At 40.5% G+C, this 27894-nt stretch overlaps 1 long non-coding RNA gene across 1 annotated transcript; it reads left to right on the top strand.

Moving 5' to 3' along the window:
- Nucleotides 1-209: 209 nt before the first annotated feature.
- On the top strand, nucleotides 210-26102 carry LOC120433703. Its single transcript, XR_005608707.1, has 3 exons — nucleotides 210-342; nucleotides 2570-2621; nucleotides 26014-26102. It is a non-coding gene; the product is annotated as an uncharacterized LOC120433703 (long non-coding RNA).
- The last annotated feature ends 1792 nt before the right edge of the window (nucleotides 26103-27894 follow it).

Genomic DNA, 27894 nt, shown 5'->3' with positions numbered 1-27894 from the left:
GATGCCAGAAATGTACACTGAAAAAAGTGATATTGGCTCCTTTTAGATACAGCATATTTTATTTTGGTATATCTTTTTAATTCAAATGAGTAATTCCTCTCTACATATATAATTCGAGTAACTCCAGAATACATTCCCTGCGTTTTAATCCAATTAATTTTAGTTAATTAAATGTAGCTCAAAATGCTTAAGTATGTTTTTCATAGCATCCTGCTGGGCCATTTTGCGCATGCGTTAGGACAGGCCACCATTTTGCGCGTGGACTGAAAAAGCGGACGTTTTGTGTGCTGCAAGCGGGCTCAAGTTAATCACACAACTTCGTGTAAAGGTGGTCTAGCTTCGGTAAGTAAACCTTTTACGGTCGTTTTTGTTTTATTTTTTTTTACCTCAGTCAAAGCATGTTGACTGTTTAAGACGTGTGCACATGGAGAAAGAAGTCTAAGTAGTTGTACACCTCTGAACTTTGTCGTGATTTGACTTAAGCTAGCTATGTGCTCTATTGAAAGAGTAATTGTATTGATGAAAACTGCTACGTTAAAATGTCATATGTTTTTAGCTTAGTTCTGGTGGCACACTTTGTACTAACAAATTATGAAACGAGGCAATTTCTCTGTTGTAGTTAGCTGTAAAGTTCACTGTACAGACAGCCTGCAGTTTAGAAATCGTCCCTCCCGCCACAACATTGGCATTAAGGAATAGTCGGGCGGGGGAGGGGGCTTCTGAACACACCTGCACAGTCAGGGGTGCAGTAGGAAATAAATAAGTAGGATTGGCGTTGCACAACGTCTTTTGTGCAGAAACAAATAATGGTTGTAAACTGTGGAGGAGAATAACTCAGTGGTTGCCAATAATGTGAGATCAAAAGGCACTGAGAGTGATGTTTGTCAGGACTGAAATTAACTCAGAAGTTGCTTCACGTGATAGAGCTGTTGAGTGCAAGACCTGTCAGCGGTCTGGTTTAGCATTTGAGGCCTCGCTACGTGCTTCCAAACCGCTGCATTTAATCTCAGAGAAAACTAACACAGAGAAGTAAAGCAAGTGTGTAAGTTAATCTCTTTATGTTTGCATAGTATTTCCACGTTGAGCTTAACAACCGATGTATGGAGCCACAGTTGGACTGGCTGTCGGAGTTTTGTATTGAGGGGGAAAGGAATCGATTTGTTTCGTACTTCAGCTAGAATGAAAAAAGCCACAAAGCTGGAGTTATTCAGTGTCTTCACGCTGAACAGCTAAAACTTCTTCCCTCATTCTCCCCCCTCCCTCTCCTGTTGCTACTTCAATCATGAAACTGATCAATTATCAGCTGATCGGCTTTTCTGTCGCTAGTCCTGTCTCTCTTGTTTGTTAATCGCCCAGTTTGCGTTAGAAAGAGGAAAACGGCAGATAAACAACAGCAGCACATTTAAGCTTGATAAGCTGTTGCTAGAATTTTTTTTAATATTACTTTCTAGTATCCGCTTGTGTTTTCTGGAGCCACAGCCGTAATAGCTGCTGGTCATGATATCAGTTTGGATATGTGGTGAGAAGGAAACATGAAGGTGAAACCAGGAGATGTTTTTACTGAATCATCAGAGCTGAACTGGTAATGAAGAAACAGGTTTACATTTTAGGTGTAAACTTAGGGAAGTTATGAACTGTTTCTGAGAGACAAATAACACCAGGATCCTTTTCTATGTAGCTGACAGCTGGTAACTGTGCAGGGGCGGGTCTAGCAAAGTGTTGCCAGGGGGCCAGGTAGGGCATTAACAGGGAAAGGGGGGGACAAAGAAATAATTTTCTTTCTTATTCTCATTTAAAATGTCTAGCTTTTAATAAATAATTATCTAAATCTTACAACCAAAGTAGTGATCTGGTTAAATGTATAGAAATCCATTATTGTATGTAGTAAATATTAAGTCTAATATATACCCTAGTAATAGTAGTACATATAGCACTTTTTCCTTTGGGAAGGTACCATCTGTGCTGTCTGCAACTGTATTGAAGAAAAATGTTGAATCTAATTATTGTAGAAAAATAATTGATTTCTGTGCATTAAAGTAGATTACGTCAATTAAGCATTATGAGGCAGAGGGTGGGGGGTGGTTTCCTAATATTTTTGCTGGGAGTTGGCAGCCCTATTAGTTAGTTTGTTTAATATTTCTATGTACTGTTTAGAATACCTGAATAAGGAGGATGGTGTAAGTTTTTTAGGTTGATCAGTATTGCTGAAGTATAAAATATTTTGGGTGCAGTGTATTTTTTGCATACAGGTATAACAGAATAGCTTTAATGTTTTTTTTAAACTGAGTATGAACTTATACAAAATGCAGCAAAATATTTATTAAAAAAACAGTTTTATTTATTATAAAATACACTATATCGGATTCATATTGGCATTGGCAGATAATCAAATTTATGATATCGGTATCGGACATAAAAAAGTGGTATCGTGCCATCTGTAGTTTGTACAGAGGCACAAGTAAGATTTGTTTTGTTACAAGGGAGTATCATGAAGTGGCTTGGAAATGGTAATTGTTTGTCTTTCTAAAGTCCTCATTTTAATTTTTTGTATTTGTTCCTTTTCTGGCAGATTTTCTTCCCCTTATGTGTTATTGTTTATTCAAGGAAACGGTGTTATTTTGGTAAGTACATGCAAATCCCTTACATATTTATCACAACAGTATTGCAGTGACAAGTTTATCTATCTCATCTTAAGGGTTCTTGTGATTATTAATATTGATATTAATTAATATCAATTAATACATATGATTAATATAGTTTAAGAAAAGATGCCTCTATATTTTGTACATTTTTTTTGTTTTTTTTTGTTTGTTTGTTTAAAGATTAGGGTGTAGAACACTGATTCCATGTGTTGCCAGCAGTTCCCATCCTTTAGAGCAAATTATTTAAAGTTGAACATGAAAGTTGCTGGCTGTAACATAGTTTGTTTTTTTCTTTTATTTGATTGTTCAATTGGCACTGTTATGGTATTGCTTTCTAACCTGATCAGATTTTAGGTGCACTCTAGATCAGTGTTTCCTAACCCTGTTCCTCAAAGACCTCTGACCTGCATTTTTTAGATGTCTCCTTGCATCGCCACACTGATTTGAATTAATGTTTAGCCTATGTCTGTGAAGGTTCTCAGTCATCCAGGTCATCGTAGTCAAAGGAGTTTGCAAAGAAAAGCGTCTGGACTTCTTTGAGTTGCTTGAAGACGTTTCACCTCTCATCCGAGAAGCTTCTTCAGTTCTAAGGTCAAATGGCCGAGAGTCCCAGATTTAAACCCAGTGGGAGTATCCCCCAAGGAGGGACAAAGGACCCCTGGTGATCCTCTAATCACATGCGCCAAGGTGTGAAAGCGGTGTGGGACCTAATCAGCCAGGGTTTCGGGTGAGCTCATTGTGAAACCTGGCCCCACCCTATCATGTGATTTCCTGAGGTCAGATGGCCCAGGATGTGAGTGGGCGTTAAGGCGTCTGGGAGGGAACTCAAAACTGGATTATAGATGGCAGACAGTTGGTGTCGTAAACCACCGCCTCTGTTCAAAGATGGTCGCTCACAGTGGACATAGATGGCCTCTTTCACTCCTCTTTCAAACCATCTGTCCTCTCTGTCCAATATGTGAACATTGGCATCCTCGAAAGAGTGACCTTTATCCTTAAGATGCAGATGGACTGCTGAGTCTTGTCCTGTGGAGGTGGCTCTTCTATGTTGTGCCATGCGCTTGTGAAGTGGCTGTTTGGTCTCTCCAATGTAGAGGTCTGGGCATTCCTCGCTGCACTGTACAGCATACACCACGTTGTTCAGTCTGTGTTTTGGAGTTTTGTCTTTCGGGTGAACCAGTTTGTGTCTGAGTGTGTTGCTGGGTCTGAAGTACACTGGGATGTCGTGCTTGGAGAAAACTCTCCTGAGTTTCTCTGATACACCGGCTACATAGGGGATGACAACGTTGTTGCGTCTGTCTTTCTTATCCTCCCTCGCTGGTGTCTGATCTTCTTTTCTGTGCCTCTTTGCTGACTTTATGAACGCCCAGTTAGGATAACCGCATGTTTTCAGTGCTTCCTTTACATGTGTGTGTTCCTTCTTTTTTCCTTCAGGCTTAGAGGAACAAGTTCTGCCCGGTGGTGTAGGGTCCTAATTACTCCAAGTTTGTGTTCCAGAGGGTGATGGGAGTCAAAGAGGAGGTACTGGTCCGTGTGTGTGGGCTTCCGGTAAACTTCAATGTTGAGGTTGCCATTCTCTTCAATGTGCACAGCGCAGTCCAGGAAAGGCAAACAGTTATCCTTTGTGTCTTCCCTGGTGAACTTGATGTTCACCAGGGAACAGCGAGGAATGCCCAGACCTCTACATTGGAGAGACCAAACAGCCACTTCACAAGCGCATGGCACAACATAGAAGAGCCACCTCCACAGGACAAGACTCAGCAGTCCACCTGCATCTTAAGGATAAAGGTCACTCTTTCGAGGATGCCAATGTTCACATATTGGACAGAGAGGACAGATGGTTTGAAAGAGGAGTGAAAGAGGGCATCTATGTCCACTGTGAGCGACCATCTTTGAACAGAGGCGGTGGTTTACGACACCAACTGTCTGCCATCTATAATCCAGTTTTGAGTTCCCTCCCCAGACGCCTTAACGCTGTTGGGAACGAAATATTATTTTTTGTCATTTTTGTTATTTCCATTTATTATTTTTTTTTATTAATTCTATTTTTATTATTTTGTTATTACTGTTATTACTGTCATTACTGTTGCATCAGTATTGAAGTATTGATACAAGAGGTATTGATATTGCATTCAGATGTTCAAACATATTGGTATCATATTAACCTTTATTACAGGTCCAGAAAGAACCACTTTAAACTGTTGAGTTGAATCTATAACCTGAAGTGCTTTTGAATTTATAATTTTAATGTTTATGCAGACTGCAGGGTGAAAGAGTAACTCTGTGCTAAAAGAAGACAGGAAGTTATATGTTTTTGAAGTTGCATGCTTTTGCAGAAGTGAAACTGAAAGCAGAGTGAGTGCAAGCCAAAGAGCAGGGTGTGTATTATGCATTTATCTTTGATTTAAGCTTTAAGTAGGTGGATTAGATTGAAACAGTTGTTTATATATTTTATATATAAGTTAAGATCATTACACACAGGATGGTCTTAGCCTGGTTGCCTAAGTTGAGGTCAACTAAGGTTCAGAAAGCAGATGCAAACTCTGCACGCACAGACAGACGTGACATACACATACAGACACAAATAGTGAGAGGTCATGACACGTACGCAGTACACAGCATGCACGCGCTTCCCCATGCGTGCGCGCACACACATACACACCATAGTAGATCTATTTTGGTAGGGCAGAAGTGAAGATGTATTTTTGCTGCAAGTGCAAATTGTGCCGGCGTATTGTCAGATGCTTACAGGAAGTGCACCTGATGTTCGGGGAGATAAGGAGGTACTCATGGTGCGACACCGGGATGGAGATGAGACATGATGTATTTTAAAATATGTTAAAAGTTAGCAGGAACATTTTGTGGTTTAGGCTGACGTAAGCTGTATTGTGTCTGTTTTTTGCGAAAAGAGGGGCTTTGTTGTCTTACTCATATAAAACCTTTGTCTAATTATTGTAAGTTCAGTTCGACGCTGAAATCTGCACAGCGTTGGACTCACACATGTGTTCATTAAAATGTCGTCTAATTGTACACGCCTGGATCTGTGGTTATTTATGGATTCCTCTCTCAACATTGAACCCTGACATTTGGGGGCTCGTTCCGGTGAGAGAGAGGGAATGTTGGGGTAGACGGAGAGATCCGGGGTCCGTGGTAATTGGACGGGCAGACGGTAATCAGTGGTGAAAGTGAGCAGGCATTCCCCGGGGCATTTAAAGGTAAGACACTGCCTGTTGAAATATATTTCCAAAAGGTGTCACATTGGGCATGTCAAATTAAAAGCCTGGTCACTGTAATTACTGGTGAAGGTCTGTTTTTTAATTTTGGTGAAGTTTTCATGAAGTTTACCGGTTGAAGTAATGATAATGAAGTATAAGTGACAGTACTGAGTAATGAGAATAAAGGAATGAAAAGAGAAAGCAGTTGGACTGCTAAGTGAACTCTTAGAATGATAGGGAATTTGGTCATTGTGTGGGTTCAAGTCCCGTTGGTCATTTGGTCTACGTGTGATGGTCATTTTCGTGGGTTAGAGTCCCCTATGTCCACAACGGGAGATCTGCCTCAATCTTAATCCTGCTTCGGGTGTAGATTGTTGTTTCAAATTATTATAAATTTTTCTAGGACGACAGCGGCGTCTGTTAAGAAGCGCACTTTTCTCCTTGGTAACGCTTGCGCTTGGGCAGGACGCTGACCCTCGACCTACCAGTGAGTAGGGATAGTACCGTCGACAGCGGGGGAGAACTTGGGAACCTCCAAAATTGCTAGGAGTTAGTCTCCTATTTTTGCGCTTATTGGGTATGCTGGCAAATTAAGTTAGGTTTAGAAATCTGGACAGGACAGTCTGGGACCGCCCTGGTGAATTGAGCACAAAAAGTCTGGGACTGATCGGTTGGAGCCGTTATGTTATATTTATCGAAATTACATAGGAGTTGAAAAGGCCTAAAAAGTCTGTGCAGTTGTAATTAAAGACGTCTGTAATATAAAATATGAGATCTATGAGTAAGATCAGTCTCTGTGTCAGCAATGCACAGCCGGATGTGCACTGATGGTGTGTGTAAATGCAAATGAGCAGCGGTGATGCGCAGAGGGTGGTTTCAGTTTCGAGAGTATTGAGCTTTATAACTATTGTTTGCCAATTTTGCTAAATGCCTGTATATAAGAGGTTGGTTTTGCTTATTACGAGAGTATAAATACAGTTTGAATATATTAGTGTGGATGTATAGTAAATGACTGAATTTTGATAGATGTATATATCTTGAGCCATAAATGCTGGTGTGTTTTATTTTTTCAGTTATGTGTGTGGTGAGAATGATGAGAGGTTTCAGTTTCTTTTTCTTTTGACTTGCTCTTTCTGATTATGGAAGGCATGTCCAAAATACTCGTATGAAAGTGTATTTTGGGTGATTTTAACTGTGACTGCTGTTAGTATTTGATTTGAGTGACTCTGCGTGATTTGTCTGAGAGAGAGAAAAGGCAGTGTGTGTGTGAGACGATTTATGGCGTCTGAAAGAGGTTAGAACATTTAAAAGTGTGTATGAAATATATTTCTTTTGTGATGTAAAGTAGGATGTTTTAAACTTTGAAAGTGCTTTAATTCAAGAAACGCATGAGTGAGGTTATGAGAAATTGAGTTTATTTTTTCTGATGGAAAACATATAAGGGTATACGCTACAAACTGACCTAAAGAAGGGTGAAGGGTGATGTGTGTGGAGAAGTGTTAGTTGTCCTGATGTTTGAAAGAGCTCTATTTAAATGTGTGTGAGTGAAATGAAGGTGTATTGTTTTTTAGATCAAGATTTAGTAGAATTAAAGAGGGTTTTTAGACTATAAATACAAAGAGAGACAGATTCTGTAGAGAACAGGAAATAGTGAACAGGAACTTTGCATGCCCATAAAAGGAACTGAGTGTGTAAAGAAAGAACACAGAGAGACAGATGAGTTACCTCTAGGCACATGAAGCAAATGAAGCCTTTAAGAAAAAATGAATATAATACTAATTGTATGCTTTAGTGTGCCCATACAGGTGGACTTCTCTCAACATTGGAACCTTGAGTGCAGCGCCATAACAATAGATTAACAGAATTGGGAGAAAATAAGCCAGTTTTTGGCTCGAAATTGTGCGGCTTGATCTCTCACTTTGTCCCTGAAACTGAGAAGAAACTCAAAGGACAGTCAATTTCCTGATGAAGACCGACAGAACACCGTGGACTTGAAGAATTAACTGAAGCTAAAAGCAGTGCAAGCGAAAGCAGTAACACTGACGACCACTGATGAGTTCAGCAGTATGAAAAATGCAACATGCATGCTGGTGAAGAACAGTGTGATGTGTCTGCTTGAAGGCACTGACTCTCATATTTGCCATGAATGGAGAAGAAAACAGAGCAAATGAAAATAAGACTGAAGGCACTGAATGTGATATTTGCCATGCTGGAACTTAACCTAAAAGAAAGACTGTAAAGGAACAGAGAAGAAACAGACTGTGTTTGCTGGAGCTTTGAAGCCCGAACAGGACACTGGATGAAAAAGGACCGGTGAGAGATGAAGCTGGACGAGTTTAATTGTGAGAATACAGGATATGTTTGGACTGAAAATTGAAACCTGAACTCATGACTGTTTAGGGATGTCCACCACAGCATAACAAAGAGGTAAACATTAGAAAAGGTAAGAATAATGAAAGAAAATAATTGTCATTACCTTAATGAATTGAAAACACACATACACAAGTTGTTACATGTGAGATTATTTTTGAAATGAATCAGAAGTGAGATAGTTTGAATCTAAACCTCAGTGAAAAATGTATGAAGTAAAACTGATTATAATTTAAGATGCAATGAAGAAACAGCTTACACGTAGAGTACATTAACATGAATACATAGAAATGCAACGAAGAACTCAATGAATTAATTCAATGAAGAAGCAGCTTACACTCAATTAACATAAAATGCAAGGAAGAACACGCTTACATGCATGGCATAATTGGTGTTTCTGATCAGAGATAGAGAAATGGGTTATTTAAGCACTTGTGATAATAATGAAAATGTCTTAGTTTTGTTATTTTCAGGAGTAAAGCAGACTTGGACCAGTTCTTCAGATGCCGCAGTCGGAAGGAAAATTATAGGTTAACATCAATGGATATGTTAAGGCAAGTTTCTGGTTGAATTGTTCACAGCATGATGTGTCCAGGAACCTGAAAAGCAAGCCCTAACACCTGGCTGAAGACCAGGAGGGTGGTAATTTAAGGTGGGAAATTAAAGTTTGGGTTAGTAATTCGGGGAAAAAAGAAAACTGACTGCTTAACTGGAGAATTGGGAAGTGTCTGGGAGACTGAAGCCATAGATGCAAAAATAACACATACACATACACACACAAACAGAAAATGCATTGATCTTACAAAGACAAGCTCATGAAGCTTGTCTAATCAAAGCTTAATGCATAGAGACATTGAATAAACCTGGCTAAGAACACAAGCATATGCAATGAAGATCAGCTTGCTGCTTGTATGAGTGAAAGAATGGTGTGAATGTTTAATAAAATAGATGGAAATTAACAGAAGAAAAGTGATTAAAGTAGTTTTAAAAGAGTGACTTAGGAGTGCTCTTGTACTGAGTGATCAAAACCAGTGATTAGTATAGAAAGAAAATGAAAATAATTCAATAATGTGATAAGGTTTAAACATGTATTTCTCTTGTCAAGTTGGCTGTTGAGCTGTGAGTCTATGCAAATTAGCTGGAGTGAGTGAGTGACAAAGACACTTCCTGTGTCTGTGTCTCGGAGGCTTTCAGTTCAAGAGAGAGCGGTGGCTGTTGAAGATTATTTGGCGAAATATATAATGGTAAAGTATCAGGATATTTGATTATGGTGGTCAGGTCTGTTCAGAGGGGCAGATTTGGACAGGAAATTTATAATGTAGTGATGACACATTGTCAAAATCGGTTTATATCATATGCTGAATGAAAACATGGCAAAGTGAGGAAGGGTGACATTGTGCAAACGGTCTTTGATCTTTTGACGAGGTTTTCAGTGCGTTGAATGGGTGAAATTTAAGATTGTTTAAGATTTTTTGGGGCTGTTGTTTTCATTTTAATAGAGGGAGTTTTGATAAACATGGACATGTCTAAAAGGGCCCATAGTTTTTGTAACAGTGCACTTAGGAAAAACCTGTCAGGTGATTTTGTTTTGTACTTTGATGAGCTAATAATCAGCTCTCTTTTTTCATTTTTGTTCTAAGCAGGCCTGGAAGAGAGTGAACTAACAGCGCTGACAAAATTTCCGGACAAACAGATATGAGGTGACTTTTCCAGATTTCAATGGGTGGAGGAAAGGCTACCTGTGGGGACCTGATCAGATTGAAGTCCCTGTTTAACGGATTGCAGCGAGTCAATCCAGTCAAAAGTATAGAGAACTATTTTCCTAAAAAGGAAAACGAAATAAAACAAATGATTGAGCTCATTTTGCTGATGTGGAGCATTTCATTATTTGCACAGAAGGCTGCAGTATCAGCAAAAATATCATGTGTGAATGCATGTGAGTGAATGTGAGTGACTGGACTAAGGTGGGAATGAATAAATGTGGACAAATTTACCATGTGAGGAAAAGAAAGGGGATGCTTTGTTTTGCTTTTGCCATAAGCAGGACAAGTGGGAGACTTAAATCTGGGGATGCTGATGTTCCCTTGAGTGAATTTGTTTTATTGATTTGGGTTAGACCATATTATTACATTATAAAATGCTAAAAGGGAAACATTGTTTGATATAACTCAAGTTACCATTAACTGAGGTAACTCATGATTAATAACTGTTCTGTTTAAGTTTATTTTTGTCATGACACAGACTGGATCATAAAGGGGGAGAGTTAAGTACAGGTTTTGTTTCCAGGAAGTTCCAAGGATCCAGACTTTGCATGGAGCAACGATTTGGAGAAGATTTGACATAATAATTAAATTGATCTTATTCCTTAAACACAGGTTTTCAAGGCTGGAGCAAAATACCGGAGAGGAGGATGGCTGAAGTGTTCTGAGAAATGAAATGATATGACTAACCTTTTTTCCCTTGTTAATTTGTTAAGCTTGGGTGAAGCATGTTGAGTTTCTTTGCCACATGAGATGTGTCAAAAAAGAGAGGGATTTAAGATTTAATTTGTTTAATTTGAAATGGGTTTTAGTATGATTTTATAACGATTGGGTTTTTTTGATAATTTAGAGATGGTAAAATTCTTTAAAGAGAGGATTAAAATGAACTGAATTAGGTTTAGAAGATAAATTGCTGGTGTTAATAAGAAGTTGTATACAAAACTTAAAGGGAAACTGTGGGAATAAAGGATATGCTTTGGGGAAAATAGTGAACATTTTATGAGAAGAAAATGTGGGATCTCTTTTGATTTTTAAAATAAGTTGTTATAATGTAGGCTTTAGAAACAGATAGTAAATAGATTTATTTCTAGGGTAGAGGAGAGCTTTTATGAGGATGTTAAAAGTCTCGCTGACTCAAATGAATAATATTGGAGATCATATATGTAGAAATGATTTTTTCTTACACATTGCAATCGTGCTCATTAACAGAGTTGATGTTCGGTCCAGTTAAGGTCATAAGCTTCGATGAGCGTTATGTCTCAGTCGATATAGTGTAGGGGACTTGGAGCAACAGAAGGATAAACAGCATTCACGCTTACAAACACATATGGTTTAAACATAGGTGAGGCCTAGGGCCTGAAATTCATTTAGCTTTTAACTGAATTTGAGCTGGCCCTGTAACAAGTGACAGACAAGAGGAACTGAATAGGAGTTTGGTTGTAACTAAACTGCGTGACATGTAAAATATTGAGATAACACATGCAGCTCTAAATTAGTCTTATTACATAAAAAGCAGTTACAGAATAACAAATACTTGTTGAAGTGATCAAGTTTTTGCTTTAAACCAGGACCAAAGGGGGGAAAGCTTATGTATTTTGGTTAAGACTGATAGAATATAATGACTGATAAAATATAATTAGAATGTACCATTGCATTAAGAGCAGCAAAAATGAAATAAAATGCTGTACCAAAACAGGTTATAACACAGGAAATGTGAGTTCTAAAATACAGTTAGAGTTCAGCTTTTAGCTATGATGAAATTTATTTAGGAGCTAATGATCATATGTTTACACTTAGTTGATTAAAATGGTTGTTTTTTTCTTTGACCCTTGTGTAGAATAAGTGGTTAGGATGATTTTTCTTGTGAAAGGTGATTTTAGGCCAGAGCTGTGACAGCACAGGATGTTGAATAGAGTGAACAACAGGAAACATATGACAGCAGTGCTGTAAGACTGTTAAAATGCTGTAGATTGAGATGAGTGATGTTTAAGATTATATAGGAACAAAAGTCAGAAAGTCAGAAGATAATTAGGTTTATGCTTTTGATTAAAGACTCCCCAACATAATAGGTTGAACCAAGTTTGCATAAAGAGAACAATTGATGGACATAAGTGAGGGGAAGAGCATAGTAGGGAGAAGGTTCTTTTTATCCATTACAGTTAAGGTAAATCTAGTCTTAGACTAGGAACTACTCTGTGAATTATTAGTTTCGGTCATGCTTTTATTTGTTTTGGTGACCTCTGGATAACATCCAGAGGTCAAGAGAGGAATTGTTGGGAACGAAATATTATTTTTTGTCATTTTGTTATTTCCATTTATTATTTTATTTTTATTAATTCTATTTTTATTATTTTGTTATTACTGTTATTACTGTCATTACTGTTGCATCAGTATTGAAGTATTGATACAAGAGGTATTGATATTGCATTCAGATGTTCAAACATATTGGTATCATATTAACCTTTATTACAGGTCCAGAAAGAACCACTTTAAACTGTTGAGTTGAATCTATAAACCAAGTGCTTTTGAATTTATAATTTTAATGTTTATGCAGACTGCAGGGTGAAAGAGTAACTCTGTGCTAAAAGAAGACAGGAAGTTATATGTTTTTGAAGTTGCATGCTTTTGCAGAAGTGAAACTGAAAGCAGAGTGAGTGCAAGCCAAAGAGCAGGTGTGTATTATGCATTTATCTTTGATTTAAGCTTTTAAGTAGGTGGATTAGATTGAAACAGTTGTTTATATATTTTATATATAAGTTAAGATCATTACACACAGGATGGTCTTAGCCTGGTTGCCTAAGTTGAGGTCAACTAAGGTTCAGAAAGCAGATGCAAACTCTGCACGCACAGACAGGCGTGACATACACATACAGACACAAATAGTGAGAGGTCATGACACGCACGCAGTACACAGCATGCATGCGCGCCCCGCGTGCGTGCACGCACATACATACACACCATAGTAGATCTATTTTGGTAGGGCAGAAGTGAAGATGTATTTTTGCTGCAAGTGCAAATTGTGCCGGCGTATTGTCAGATGCTTACAGGAAGTGCACCTGATGTTCGGGAGATAAGGAGGTACTCATGGTGCGACACGGGATGGAGATGAGACATGATGTATTTTAAAATATGTTAAAAGTTAGCAGGAACATTTTGTGGTTTAGGCTGACGTAAGCTGTATTGTGTCTGTTTTTGCAAAAGAGGGGGCTTTGTTGTCTTACTCATATAAAACCTTTGTCTAATTATTGTAAGTTCAGTTCGACGCTGAAATCTGCACAGCGTTGGACTCACACATGTGTTCATTAAAATGTCGTCTAATTGTACACGCCTGGATCTGTGGTTATTTATGGATTCCTCTCTCAACATTGAACCCTGACAACGCCCACTCACATCCTGGGCCATCTGACCTCAGGAAATCACATGATAGGGTGGGGCCAGGTTTCACAATGAGCTCACCCGAAACCCTGGCTGATTAGGTCCCACACCCGCTTTCACACCTTGGCGCATGTGATTAGAGGATCACCAGGGGTCCTTTGTCCCTCCTTGGGGATACTCCCACTGGGTTTAAATCTGGGACTCTCGGCCATTTGACCTTAGAACTGAAGAAGTTTCTCGGATGAGAGGTGAAACGTCTTCAAGCAACTTAAAGAAGTCCAGACGCTTTTCTTTGCAAACTCCTTTGACAATGTTTAGCCTAATTTCTTCATTAAGTTGTGCACAAGTCTGTCACTGACACAGTTGATATGTCAGGGTGCACTGAAGCAGAGAAACATCAAAAATATGCAGGATGGGCATCCTCAAGGAACAGAGTTGGGAAAAGAATGCTCTAGATAATACAGTCTACAAGCATACTTCTAAGATGCATCCATTCTTGTAGGTTAACCACGGCTAAAGCTTTCTTTGTGTAAAGTACTAAGTGTGTTTTTGTTTTGTTTCAAATTTTCTCTTTGTTGTATGTCCAGTTTATGTGGAAGTGTAAAGACTGCAGTGCAGAAGTTTCTAGACGATCAGAACTTCTTAAGCACTATAGACTGAAACACAGTCATTTTGGGCGTGGCCATCACATTAAGTGCCTATATCCTGAGTGTCCATGTCTTTTAAAGACTTGGAATTCACTTCTGACACATTTGTCAAGGAATCATAGCAATACCCCAGAGCACTCTGACAAATTTGCAACTTTTTCCTGTCAGTTATGTGGTTGTAGTGAATTAGGAACAGAGCGTGAATATTTTGTGCACATTAGCCGTCATTTAAAAACAATGAGACAGTAACGTGTTTGTTTAAAGGTTGTGACTGCAAATCAAATATTTACAGTACCTTTAAGTCACACAAAAAGTCGCAAGCACAGTTTACACTCGCTGGTAGACTTCAAAGAGGATATTGTCAGAGGATCTTTTGCAACTGAAACTGCAGAGCATGATGTTTCAAATGCTGAGGAATTGTGGGGTGACGAACAGCCTGTTGATTTAGAGACATCAAATGATCATGAAGACGTAGTTCAGCTAAAGCTTGCGGCAGTGTTATTAAAGCTAGAAAATATTTTTCACGTTCCAAGTGCTGCAGTTGATGAACTTTTGGAGGAATTTCAGTATTTGTTGGGCACAGCATCTTTGTGTAGTGCAGCAAAAGTTATCCAAGACACATTGAACAGTCACAGCTTGCAAATAGACCAGTCAGTCATTGAAGAACTTGCATCTGCACTGTGTACATCTAATCCTGTGTATAAATCGGTAGGTAAAGGCTGTCCCCTAGCAACATCCTTTAAGCGCAAAAAAAATTTCTACAAGGAAAATTTTAAAGTTGTAGAGCCTGTAGAGTATGTGTTGGATGAAAAAAATAAAAGAACATTTCAGTATGTTCCAGTTTTAAAGGTTTTACAGCAGCTTTTCAGTGATTGCCACGTTCTTGCTAAGGTTTTGGATGGTAGTCGCATAACAGAACAAAGTGGGGAAGAAGTGATTTACAGGTCTTTTAGGGAGGGTTGTTTTCGAAGAAAACAGTTTTTATCAGCAGGTGAATTGCGAGTTTTACTGAATTTGTATATTGACGATTTTGAGATTTGCAATCCACTTGGCACTTCCGTAAAAGCACAAAATTTGTGCCATATATTGGACTATTAGCAATTTACCACCTGCTTGCCATTCATCACTGACTTCCATTTATCTGGCTTTACTCTGCAAGTCTGAAGATGTAAAGACATATGGATATGAAAAGATTCTAGAGCCGTTGTTGAGTGATCTTGTTACTTTGGAAAGTCAAGGGATTTTTATTGCACATCTTGGAGAATTTGTCAGGGGCAATTTCAATTTCAATTTTATTTATATAGCGCCAAATCACAACAAAAGTCGCCTCAAGGCGCTTTATATTGTACAGTAGATAGCACAATAATAAATACAGAGAAAAACCCAACAATCATATGACCCCCTATGAGCAAGCACTTTGGCGACAGTGGGAAGGAAAAACTCCCTTTTAACAGGAAGAAACCTCCGGCAGAACCAGGCTCAGGGAGGGGCGGCCATCTGCTGCGACCGGTTGGGGTGAAAGAAGAAAAACAGGATAAAGACATGCTGTGGAAGAGAGACAGAGATTAATAACAGATATGATTCGATGCAGAGAGGTCTATTAACACATAGTGAGTGAGAAAGGTGACTGGAAGGGAAAAACTCAATGCATCATGGGAATCCCCGGCAGCCTACGTCTATTGCAGCATAACTAAGGGAGGATTCAGGGTCACCTGGTCCAGCCCTAACTATATGCTTTAGCAAAAAGGAAAGTTTTAAGCCTAATCTTAAAAGTAGAGATAGTGTCTGTCTCCCGAATCCAAACTGGAAGCTGGTTCCACAGAAGAGGGGCCTGAAAACTGAAGGCTCTCCTCCCATTCTACTTTTAAATACTCTAGGAACAACAAGTAAGCCTGCAGAGCGAGAGCGAAGTGCTCTAATGGGGTGATATGGTACTACAAGGTCATTAAGATAAGATGGGGCCTGATTATTTAAGACCTTGTATGTGAGGAGCAGGATTTTGAATTCAATTCTGGATTTAACAGGAAGCCAATGAAGGAAGCCAAAACAGGAGAAATATGCTCTCTTTCTAGTCCCTGTCAGTACCCTTGCTGCAGCATTTTGGATTAACTGAAGGCTTTTCAGCGAGTTTTTAGGACATCCTGATAATAAAGAATTACAGTAGTCCAGCCTGGAAGTAATAAATGCATGAACTAGTTTTTCAGCATCACTCTGAGACAGGATATTTCTAATTTTAGAGATGTTGCGCAAATGGAAGAAAGCAGTCTTACATATTTGTTTAATATGTGCATTGAAGGACATGTCCTGGTCAAAAAAATGACTCAAGGTTCCTCACAGTGTTACTGGAGGCCAAGGTAATGCCATCCAGAGTAAGAATCTGCTTAGATACCATATTTCTAAGATTTTCAGGGCCGAGTACAATAACCTCAGTTTTATCTGAATTAAGAAGCAGAAAGTTAGCGGCCATCCAGGTCTTTATGTCTTTAAGACATTCCTGCAGTTTAACTAATTGGTGTGTGTTACCTGGCTTCATGGATAGATAGAGCTGCGTGTCATCTGCATAGCAGTGAAAATTTATGCTATGTCTTCTAATGATGCTGCCTAGGGAAGCATGTACAATGTAAATAGAATTGGTCCTAGCACTGAACCCTGTGGAACACCATAATTGACCTCAGTGTGTGAAGAGGACTCTCCATTTACTTGAACAAATTGGAGTCTATTAGATAGATATGATACAAACCACTGCAGTGCAGTACCTGTAATACCTACAGCATGTTCTAATCGCTCTAATAGGATATTATGGTCAACAGTATCGAACGCAGCACTGAGGTCTAGCAGGACAAGCACAGAGATGAGTCCACTATCAGAGGCCATAAGAAGATCATTTGTAACCTTCACTAAAGCTGTTTCTGTGCTGTGATGAGCTCTGAAACCTGACTGAAACTCTTCAAATAAGCCATTCCTCTGCAGATGATCTGTTAGCTGTTTGACAACTACTCTTTCAAGGATTTTTGATATGAAAGGAAGGTTGGAGATTGGCCTATAATTAGCTAAGACAGCTGGGTCTAGAGATGGCTTTTTAAGTAAAGGTTTAACTACAGCCAGCTTGAAGGCCTGTGGTACATAGCCGATTATTAGAGATAGGTTGATCATATTTAAGATCGAAGAATTAATTAATGGCAGGACTTCTTTGAGCAGTTTTGTAGGAATGGGGTCTAAAAGACACGTTGATGGTTTGGAGGAATTAATTATTGAAGTTAACTCAGAAAGATCAATTGGAGAAAAAGAGTCTAACTTAACATCGATGGTACTAAAAGTAGCTGTAGATAATATTACATCTGTGGGATGATTATTGGTAATTTTTTCTCTAATGATAAAAATTTTATTTGTGAAGAAGTTCATGAAGTCATTACTACTTAACGTTAAAGGGATTGTTGGCTCAGTAGAGCTCTGACTTTTGTCAGCCTGGCTACAGTGCTGAAGAGAAACCTGGGGTTGTTCTTATTTTCTTCAATCAGTGACGAATAGTAAGATGTTCTGGCTTTGCGGAGGGCTTTCTTATAAAGTAGCAAACTATTTCTCCAGGCTAAATGATGATCCTCTAAATTTGTAACACGCCATTTCCTCTCCAGCTTACGGGTTATCTGCTTTAGGCTACGTGTTTGAGAATTATACCACGGAGTCAGGGACTTCGGATTTGAGGCCTTAGTTTTCACAGGAGCTACAGTATCCAGAGTCGTGCGTAGTGAGGAGGTAAAATTATTAACAAGATAATCGACCTCTGTTGGAGTAGCGTTCAGATAGCTGCTCTGCTCTATGTTGGTACAGGGCATTGAAGATGATAACAGTGGGTGGATTATATTCTTAAACTTAGTTACAGCACTTTCAGAAAGACATCTACTTTGATAAAGTCTACTCTCCGCTGCTGTGTAATCAATTATTGTAAATGTAAATGTTATCAGGAAATGATCAGACAGCAGAGGGTTTTCAGGAAACACTGTTAAATGTTCAGTTTCTATGCCATATGTTAAAACAAGATCTAGAGTGTGATTAAAGTGGTGGGTGGGTTCTTTTACATTTTGAGAGAAGCCAATTGAGTCTAATAACAGATTAAATGCGATGTTGAGGCTGTCATTTTAGCATCTACATGGATGTTAAAATCACCCACAATAATTATTTTATCTGAGCTGAGCACTAAATCAGATAAAAGTCTGAGAAATCAGAGAGAAACTCTGTGTAAGGCCCAGGTGGACGATAGATGATAACAAGTAAGACTGGTTTCTGAGTTTTACAGCTGGGGTGGACGAGGCTAAGCATCAGGCTTTCAAATTAATTAAAAGTCTGTCTTGGTCTTTCGTTAATTAATAGGCTGGTGTGAAAAATTGCTGCCACACGCCCCCTCGGCCTGTGCTTCAAGATTTCTGGTAGTTAGAATGACTCGGGGTGTTGATTCATTTAAACTAACATAATCATCCTGCTGCAACCAGGTTTCTGTAAGGCAGAGTAAATCGATTTGTTGATCAATTATTAAGTCATGTACTAACAGAGACTTGGAGGAGAGAGACCTAATATTTAATAATCCACATTTCACTGTTTTACTCTTTGGTTCAGATGTGGATACTGTATTGTTCTTTCTTTGTGATTTTTATGTTTAAGTTGTTTGTTGCTGGTTTTTGGTTTGTTTTTGTCATTTTGGGAGCTGACACAGTCTCATTGGAGATGGGTTTTGGGGGTAGCAGGAGGAGAGAAGCTGCAGAGAGGCGTGTAAGACTGCAACTCTGCTTCCTGGTCCCAACTCTGGATAGTCATATTTTGGGAGTTTAATAAATTGGTCCATATTTCTAGAAATGAGAGCTGCTCCATCCAAAGTGGGATGGATGCCGTCTCTCCTAACAAGACCAGGTTTCCTCCAGAAGGTTTGCCAATTATCTATGAAGCCCACATCGTTTCTGGGACACCACTCAGACAGCCAGCAATTTAAGGAGAACATGCGGCTAAACATGTCACTCCTGGTCTGATTGGGAGGGACCAGAGAAAACTACAGAGTCCGACATTGTTTTGGCAAAGTTGCACACCGATTCAATATTGATTTTAGTGACCTCCGATTGGCGTAACGGGTGTCATTACTGCCGACGTGAATTATGATCTTACTGTATTTACGTTTACCCTTAGCCAGCAGTTTTAAATTTCCTTCAATGTCGCCTGCTCTGGCCCCTGGAAGGCAATTGACTATGGTTGCCGGTGTCTCTAGCTTCACATGTCTGAGAACAGAATCGCCAATTACCAGAGTTTGACCCCGGCGGGTGTGTCGCCGAGTGGGGAAAAACAGTTGAGACACATGAACAGGTTGGTGGTGTACCTGGGGCTTCAGTTTAAGACTATGCTTCCTCCTCACCGTCACCCAGCCGCCCTCTTTCCCCAGCTGCTTGGGGTCTGCCGGGAACAGCTAGCGGGGCCCTACGCTATCTTCGGCTGCACCAGCTGCAGGGGCCTGGCTAGCTACGGGTGAATGAAGGGTGCGGCCGAGTCTCCAATTCAGTAATCCTGGCCTCCAGAGCTGCAAATATGCTACATTTGTTACAGGTATCATTACTGCTAAAGGAGGCCGAGGAGTAACTAAACATCTGACACAATGAGCAGGAAAGTGCAGGAGGGACAGGTGAAGTAGCCATGGTGCTAACGAGTCGGCTACGAGCTAAGCTAAGCTAGCGAAACAGTACAGAGACAGTGAGTGAATACTTTGGCTATAAATTAGGTAGTGAGCACACAGAAAGGGTGATTCAGATGAAGCACGTTAAGATTATACTATGAAAAAGGGATGTATCAAAAGATTTAAATTAAATTGCTAAGCAGAAAAGCTACTCAGAAACACCACTGTGTTTGAGCAGGAACAGGAAGTGATACTCTACCACAAAGCGAGCGAACACCAAGTGACAGCGCCTGCATCTGCTATGACACACAATACAGTGTGTCATAGCAGATAATTTAGGAGCACACAGTATTTCTGGATTTATTGAGAGTTTTTCAGGTGAATACTTTTGCAGATTTTGTGAGGCCAAAAGATCTGATATTCAAGAAACAGAGGTTAGTTCAGGTGCGTTTACTCTGAGAAGCAAAGAGACACATGAAATGCATGTAAGTTCTGCACAGAGTAATGCAAAACCATGTCACGGTGTTAAAAGACGGTGTGTTTTCTCTGCACATCTCTCCCATTTCAGTGTTTGCAGTGGATATCCTCCAGATATTGCACATGACATTTTTGAGGGCATATTACCAGTTGAGTTGGCATACTGCCTGAATATCTTAATTTTGAAAAAATATTTTACACTGGCTGATCTTGATCTGGAGCGCATCTATAGTGAAATGGACCTGTCTTATCCTTTCACTTAGAAGGTGATTCTGTGCTCTCTGTAGAATCAAGTCTGCTCTGTGTCCCCTGACAGTGGATCCAAGGTGCAAGCTCTTAGGAACAACTCTGCTTTGTTTGCATCTTAGGTTGAAACAAAGGTGGTTCCTATAATCCGCCAGTTTCCTTGATTCCTTTCATACTCCCCGTACCAGTTGAAGGGTGTTCCTCCCAAAATGTACGGCAATATGTCTGTGAAGGTTCTCAGTCATCCAGGTCATCGTAGTCAAAGGAGTTTGCAAAGAAAAGCGTCTGGACTTCTTTGAGTTGCTTGAAGACGCGTTTCACCTCTCATCCGAAGCTTCTTCAGTTCTAAGGTCAAATGGCCGAGAGTCCCAGATTTAAACCCAGTGGGAGTATCCCCAAGGAGGGACAAAGGACCCCTGGTGATCCTCTAATCACATGCGCCAAGGTGTGAAAGCGGGTGTGGGACCTAATCAGCCAGGGTTTCGGGTGAGCTCATTGTGAAACCTGGCCCCACCCTATCATGTGATTTCCTGAGGTCAGATGGCCCAGGATGTGAGTGGGCGTTAAGGCGTCTGGGGAGGGAACTCAAAACTGGATTATAGATGGCAGACAGTTGGTGTCGTAAACCACCGCCTCTGTTCAAAGATGGTCGCTCACAGTGGACATAGATGGCCTCTTTCACTCCTCTTTCAAACCATCTGTCCTCTCTGTCCAATATGTGAACATTGGCATCCTCGAAAGAGTGACCTTTGTCCTTAAGATGCAGATGGACTGCTGAGTCTTGTCCTGTGGAGGTGGCTCTTCTATGTTGTGCCATGCGCTTGTGAAGTGGCTGTTTGGTCTCTCCAATGTAGAGGTCTGGGCATTCCTCGCTGTTCCCTGGTGAACATCAAGTTCACCAGGGAAGACACTAAGGATAACTGTTTGCCTTTCCTGGACTGCGCTGTGCACATTGAAGAGAATGGCAACCTCAACATTGAAGTTTACCGGAAGCCCACACACACGGACCAGTACCTCCTCTTTGACTCCCATCACCCTCTGGAACACAAACTTGGAGTAATTAGGACCCTACACCACCGGGCAGAACTTGTTCCCTCTAAGCCTGAAGGGAAAAAGAAGGAACACACACATGTAAAGGAAGCACTGAAAACATGCGGTTATCCTAACTGGGCGTTCATAAAGTCAGCAAAGAGGCACAGAAAAGAAGATCAGACACCAGCGAGGGAGGATAAGAAAGACAGACGCAACAACGTTGTCATCCCCTATGTAGCGGTGTATCAGAGAAACTCAGGAGAGTTTTCTCCAAGCACGACATCCCAGTGTACTTCAGACCCAGCAACACACTCAGACACAAACTGGTTCACCCGAAAGACAAAACTCCAAAACACAGACTGAACAACGTGGTGTATGCTGTACAGTGCAGCGAGGAATGCCCGGACCTCTACATTGGAGAGACCAAACAGCCACTTCACAAGCGCATGGCACAACATAGAAGAGCCACCTCCACAGGACAAGACTCAGCAGTCCACCTGCATCTTAAGGATAAAGGTCACTCTTTCGAGGATGCCAATGTTCACATATTGGACAGAGAGGACAGATGGTTTGAAAGAGGAGTGAAAGAGGCCATCTATGTCCACTGTGAGCGACCATCTTTGAACAGAGGCGGTGGTTTACGACACCAACTGTCTGCCATCTATAATCCAGTTTTGAGTTCCCTCCCAGACGCCTTAACGCCCACTCACATCCTGGGCCATCTGACCTCAGGAAATCACATGATAGGGTGGGGCCAGGTTTCACAATGAGCTCACCCGAAACCCTGGCTGATTAAGTCCCACACCCGCTTTCACACCTTGGCGCATGTGATTAGAGGATCACCAGGGGGTCCTTTGTCCCTCCTTGGGGGGATACTCCCACTGGGTTTAAATCTGGGACTCTCGGCCATTTGACCTTAGAACTGAAGAAGCTTCTCGGATGAGAGGTGAAACGTCTTCAAGCAACTCAAAGAAGTCCAGACGCTTTTCTTTGCAAACTCCTTTGACAATGTTTAGCCTAATTTCTTCATTAAGTTGTGCACAAGTCTGTCACTGACACAGTTGATATGTCAGGGTGCACTGAAGCAGAGAAACATCAAAAATATGCAGGATGGGCATCCTCAAGGAACAGAGTTGGGAAAAGAATGCTCTAGATAATACAGCCTACAAGCATACTTCTAAGATGCATCCATTCTTGTAGGTTAACCACGGCTAAAGCTTTCTTTGTGTAAAGTACTAAGTGTGTTTTTTGTTTTTGTTTCAAATTTTCTCTCTTTGTTGTATGTCCAGTTTATGTGGAAGTGTAAAGACTGCAGTGCAGAAGTTTCTAGACGATCAGAACTTCTTAAGCACTATAGACTGAAACACAGTCATTTTGGGCGTGGCCATCACATTAAGTGCCTATATCCTGAGTGTCCATGTCTTTTAAAGACTTGGAATTCACTTCTGACACATTTGTCAAGGAATCATAGCAATACCCCAGAGCACTCTGACAAATTTGCAACTTTTTCCTGTCAGTTATGTGGTTGTAGTGAATTAGGAACAGAGCGTGAATATTTTGTGCACATTAGCCGTCATTTAAAAAACAATGAGACAGTAACGTGTATGTTTAAAGGTTGTGACTGCAAATCAAATATTTACAGTACCTTTAAGTCACACAAAAGTCGCAAGCACAGTTTACACTCGCTGGTAGACTTCAAAGAGGATATTGTCAGAGGATCTTTTGCAACTGAAACTGCAGAGCATGATGTTTCAAATGCTGAGGAATTGTGGGGTGACGAACAGCCTGTTGATTTAGAGACATCAAATGATCATGAAGACGTAGTTCAGCTAAAGCTTGCGGCAGTGTTATTAAAGCTAGAAAATATTTTTCACGTTCCAAGTGCTGCAGTTGATGAACTTTTGGAGGAATTTCAGTATTTGTTGGGCACAGCATCTTTGTGTAGTGCAGCAAAAGTTATCCAAGACACATTGAACAGTCACAGCTTGCAAATAGACCAGTCAGTCATTGAAGAACTTGCATCTGCACTGTGTACATCTAATCCTGTGTATAAATCGGTAGGTAAAGGCTGTCCCCTAGCAACATCCTTTAAGCGCAAAAATTTCTACAAGGAAAATTTTAAAGTTGTAGAGCCTGTAGAGTATGTGTTGGATGAAAAAAATAAAAGAACATTTCAGTATGTTCCAGTTTTAAAGGTTTTACAGCAGCTTTTCAGTGATTGCCACGTTCTTGCTAAGGTTTTGGATGGTAGTCGCATAACAGAACAAAGTGGGGAAGAAGTGATTTACAGGTCTTTTAGGGAGGGGTTGTTTTTCGAAGAAAACAGTTTTTTATCAGCAGGTGAACTGCGAGTTTTACTGAATTTGTATATTGACGATTTTGAGATTTGCAATCCACTTGGCACTTCCGTAAAAGCACAAAATTTGTGCCATATATTGGACTATTAGCAATTTACCACCTGCTTGCCATTCATCACTGACTTCCATTTATCTGGCTTTACTCTGCAAGTCTGAAGATGTAAAGACATATGGATATGAAAAGATTCTAGAGCCGTTGTTGAGTGATCTTGTTACTTTGGAAAGTCAAGGGATTTTTATTGCACATCTTGGAGAATTTGTCAGGGCACAATACAGTGTGTCATAGCAGATAATTTAGGAGCACACAGTATTTCTGGATTTATTGAGAGTTTTTCAGGTGAATACTTTTGCAGATTTTGTGAGGCCAAAAGATCTGATATTCAAGAAACAGAGGTTAGTTCAGGTGCGTTTACTCTGAGAAGCAAAGAGACACATGAAATGCATGTAAGTTCTGCACAGAGTAATGCAAAACCATGTCACGGTGTTAAAAGGCGGTGTGTTTTCTCTGCACATCTCTCCCATTTCAGTGTTTGCAGTGGATATCCTCCAGATATTGCACATGACATTTTGAGGGCATATTACCAGTTGAGTTGGCATACTGCCTGAATATCTTAATTTTGAAAAAATATTTTACACTGGCTGATCTTGATCTGGAGCGCATCTATAGTGAAATGGACCTGTCTTATCCTTTCACTTAGAAGGTGATTCTGTGCTCTCTGTAGAATCAAGTCTGCTCTGTGTCCCCTGACAGTGGATCCAAGGTGCAAGCTCTTAGGAACAACTCTGCTTTGTCTGCATCTTAGGTTGAAACAAAGGTGGTTCCTATAATCCGCCAGTTTCCTTGATTCCCTTTCATACTCCCGTACCAGTTGAAGGGTGTTCCTCCCAAAATGTACGGCAATATGTCTGTGAAGGTTCTCAGTCATCCAGGTCATCGTAGTCAAAGGAGTTTGCAAAGAAAAGCGTCTGGACTTCTTTGAGTTGCTTGAAGACGTTTCACCTCTCATCCGAGAAGCTTCTTCAGTTCTAAGGTCAAATGGCCGAGAGTCCCAGATTTAAACCCAGTGGGAGTATCCCCCAAGGAGGGACAAAGGACCCCTGGTGATCCTCTAATCACATGCGCCAAGGTGTGAAAGCGGGTGTGGGACCTAATCAGCCAGGGTTTCGGGTGAGCTCATTGTGAAACCTGGCCCCACCTTGTCATGTGAATCCCTGAGGTCAGATGGCCCAGGATGTGAGTGGGCGTTAAGGCGTCTGGGGAGGGAACTCAAAACTGGATTATAGATGGCAGACAGTTGGTGTCATCCCCTATGTAGCCGGTGTATCAGAGAAACTCAGGAGAGTTTTCTCCAAGCACGACATCCCAGTGTACTTCAGACCCAGCAACACACTCGGACAAAAACTGGTTCACCCGAAAGACAAAACTGCAAAACACAAACTTAACAACGTGGTGTATGCTGTACAGTGCAGCGAGGAATGCCCAGACCTCTACATTGGAGAGACCAAACAGCCACTTCACAAGTGCATGGCACAACATAGAAGAGCCACCTCCACAGGACAAGACTCAGCAGTTCATCTGCATCTTAAGGATAAAGGTCACTCTTTCGAGGATGCCAATGTTCACATTTTGGACAGAGAGGACAGATGGTTTGAAAGAGGCCATCTATGTCCACTGTGAGCGACCATCTTTGAACAGAGGCGGTGGTTTACGACACCAACTGTCTGCCATCTATAATCCAGTTTTGAGTTCCCTCCCCAGACGCCTTAACGCCCACTCACATCCTGGGCCATCTGACCTCAGGAATTCACATGACAAGGTGGGGCCAGGTTTCACAATGAGCTCACCCGAAACCCTGGCTGATTGGGACCCACACCCAATTTCACACCTTGGCTCAGGCGATTAGAGGATCATCAGGGGGTCCTTTTGTCCCTCTGTGGGGGGGATACTCCCACTGGGTTTAAATCTGGGACTCCCCACCATTTGACCTTAGAACTGAAGAAGCTTCTCGGATGAGAGGTGAAACGTCTTCAAGCAACTTAAAGAAGTCCAGACGCTTTTCTTTGCAAATTCCTTTGACTACTTGGTAAGTCATTGTTAGCAAGTCATCTATACACATACTTTTTAGATAGAGGTGTGTGTGTGTGTGCGCACGCACACACACACACACACACACACACGACTAGATTGGAATTTAATTGTAGAGTTAATTGTTTTTCTTTTACCTTTTTATTAAATGTTTAGGACATTGAAGGAGATGACATCCAGAGAGACCTGAAGAAGCACACCATGGGCATTTATGTCATCAACAAGGAGGATGGACAAAATGGACATTATGATGACATTGGAATATTTGTTGAAGGCGAGATTGTCATGGACAACATTGGATCTCCGGCCCAAGCTTGTGCATTGATGCTTGGAGTAATCTATGCACTAAACCTAGCCTACCCCAAGGAATTGAGGCACTATTATGAATTCATTCAGAAAGTGTTGATGGGATTGGATGGGGAAAAGCTCTCCCCCAAAGTCCTTGGGCTGAAGAACAAAATCGCTACTGGATAGGAAGATTTCTAAAACCACACATCCAGAGAATGCTGTTATGTAAATTACCAATGACTGGTGCTCTTGTGAATAGGAGTGAAACTCTTGTATAACCATCATTCGTTCTCACGTTATGTGTTATGTTTTGATTGAACATTTTAACTTTCAATAATGAATGTTTCATGTTTGGTACATTTGAGTAGCTTGAAGAGCAACTTTATAATTATTCAGTTTACCGAAGCAATTTTTCTTTATTCCGGTCCTTGATAGCTGCTGCCCTATAATCAGTGTTAACTCACCTGATTTAAAAAAACAAACAAACAAAAAAAACAAAATATATGCATGATTACCACACTGCAGCACACTGGTAACACTTTAAAGACTGTTAATTGTTTTGCATGTAAAACATTCAGAATCCTCAAGGAAGGACTAGAATGGAAAGACAGTGGTCAATAAGCAGTAAGGAAAACACAAGTTTAGTTTAAGTCTAATTACCTTATTAAAATGCAACTTCTAAATATGGATCGCAGAACAGCAAGTCTGAAACTTTGGTTAGTTTGTGGATGCATCAGTTTCTAATTGTGATACTTGTGATACACTGGCAGTGTTTTATTCTTTTTTTAGAGGAAGAGAAACATTGGTTAACATTTCTCTTGTCTGTTGTTTCTGTTTTATTTGAATAGAGCTTTTTAAAGCTATTAGTTCATAGGCAAAAGGTTTGTAATTTGTATTATACAAATTACAGCGATTTCCCTTAGATGTGGATTCTTATTCTGTTTGCAACAAATTTTGTATTAATAAAAGATGTGAAAGAATTTTGTAGTTTTCATTATTGACGTTATTAAAAGAACTACAAATCAGGGTAAGCAATTTTTTTTAAGTAAAATTTACTTAATTGAAATGGAGAGTGTTAAGGGATTTCTTAGGATTTTAGGATTTTTATTATGTTATGCTTAAGAGTACATTTCATTATCTAAATGTGTTTGCTCTTTCAGTATTCAGCTTAAATGGGGAAGTTACACTCTGTGCAGACTCAACAGGAAGCCTGCAGCACAGTTCTATTTTATCTCTTCCTGTACGTCTCTGAGAATGCTATGAATAAAAGGCTGACAACTATTGCACTGGGTGCGAGTCTCCCTGAGTCTCGACCGTGTACACGTAAACCTGTCTGAGCCTTTTTATTCCGACCTGGGTTGCAATACAGGAAAACTCCTGACATTTCTTGGTCCTTCGAGCCGGATGGGACACAGCACTTTTGTGTGACCTCACAGGAAAGCCTCATCGAGCCCTGACGTTGTGAGAAGCCCGCGCTGAAGTCTGTCGACAGCTCCTCTCTAGGTAGAGGATATAAAGTCTAGAGACGTAACGTTCGGGTTCTGGCCGGCGTTCTTATAAGTGGTCCACGGCGGTGGGGGTCGATGAGGTTGACCTGAGAGACCGGCAGCAACCAGGTGAATATTAACACTCAGACACCTCGCGTAAAACGTCTAGGCTCGCCCAGAGGGGTTGGTAGCATTCCTAAAAGTAAACGCTCGCCTGAAAAAGGGGCTGGAAGCTATTTTAGGGGATTTCTAAATGTAAGCG

This window comes from Oreochromis aureus, linkage group 16, assembly GCF_013358895.1.
Source record: "Oreochromis aureus strain Israel breed Guangdong linkage group 16, ZZ_aureus, whole genome shotgun sequence".
Taxonomy (NCBI): domain Eukaryota; kingdom Metazoa; phylum Chordata; class Actinopteri; order Cichliformes; family Cichlidae; genus Oreochromis; species Oreochromis aureus.
Note: the sequence above shows the minus strand (reverse complement) of the source record. Positions and strands in the feature narration are given on the sequence as shown.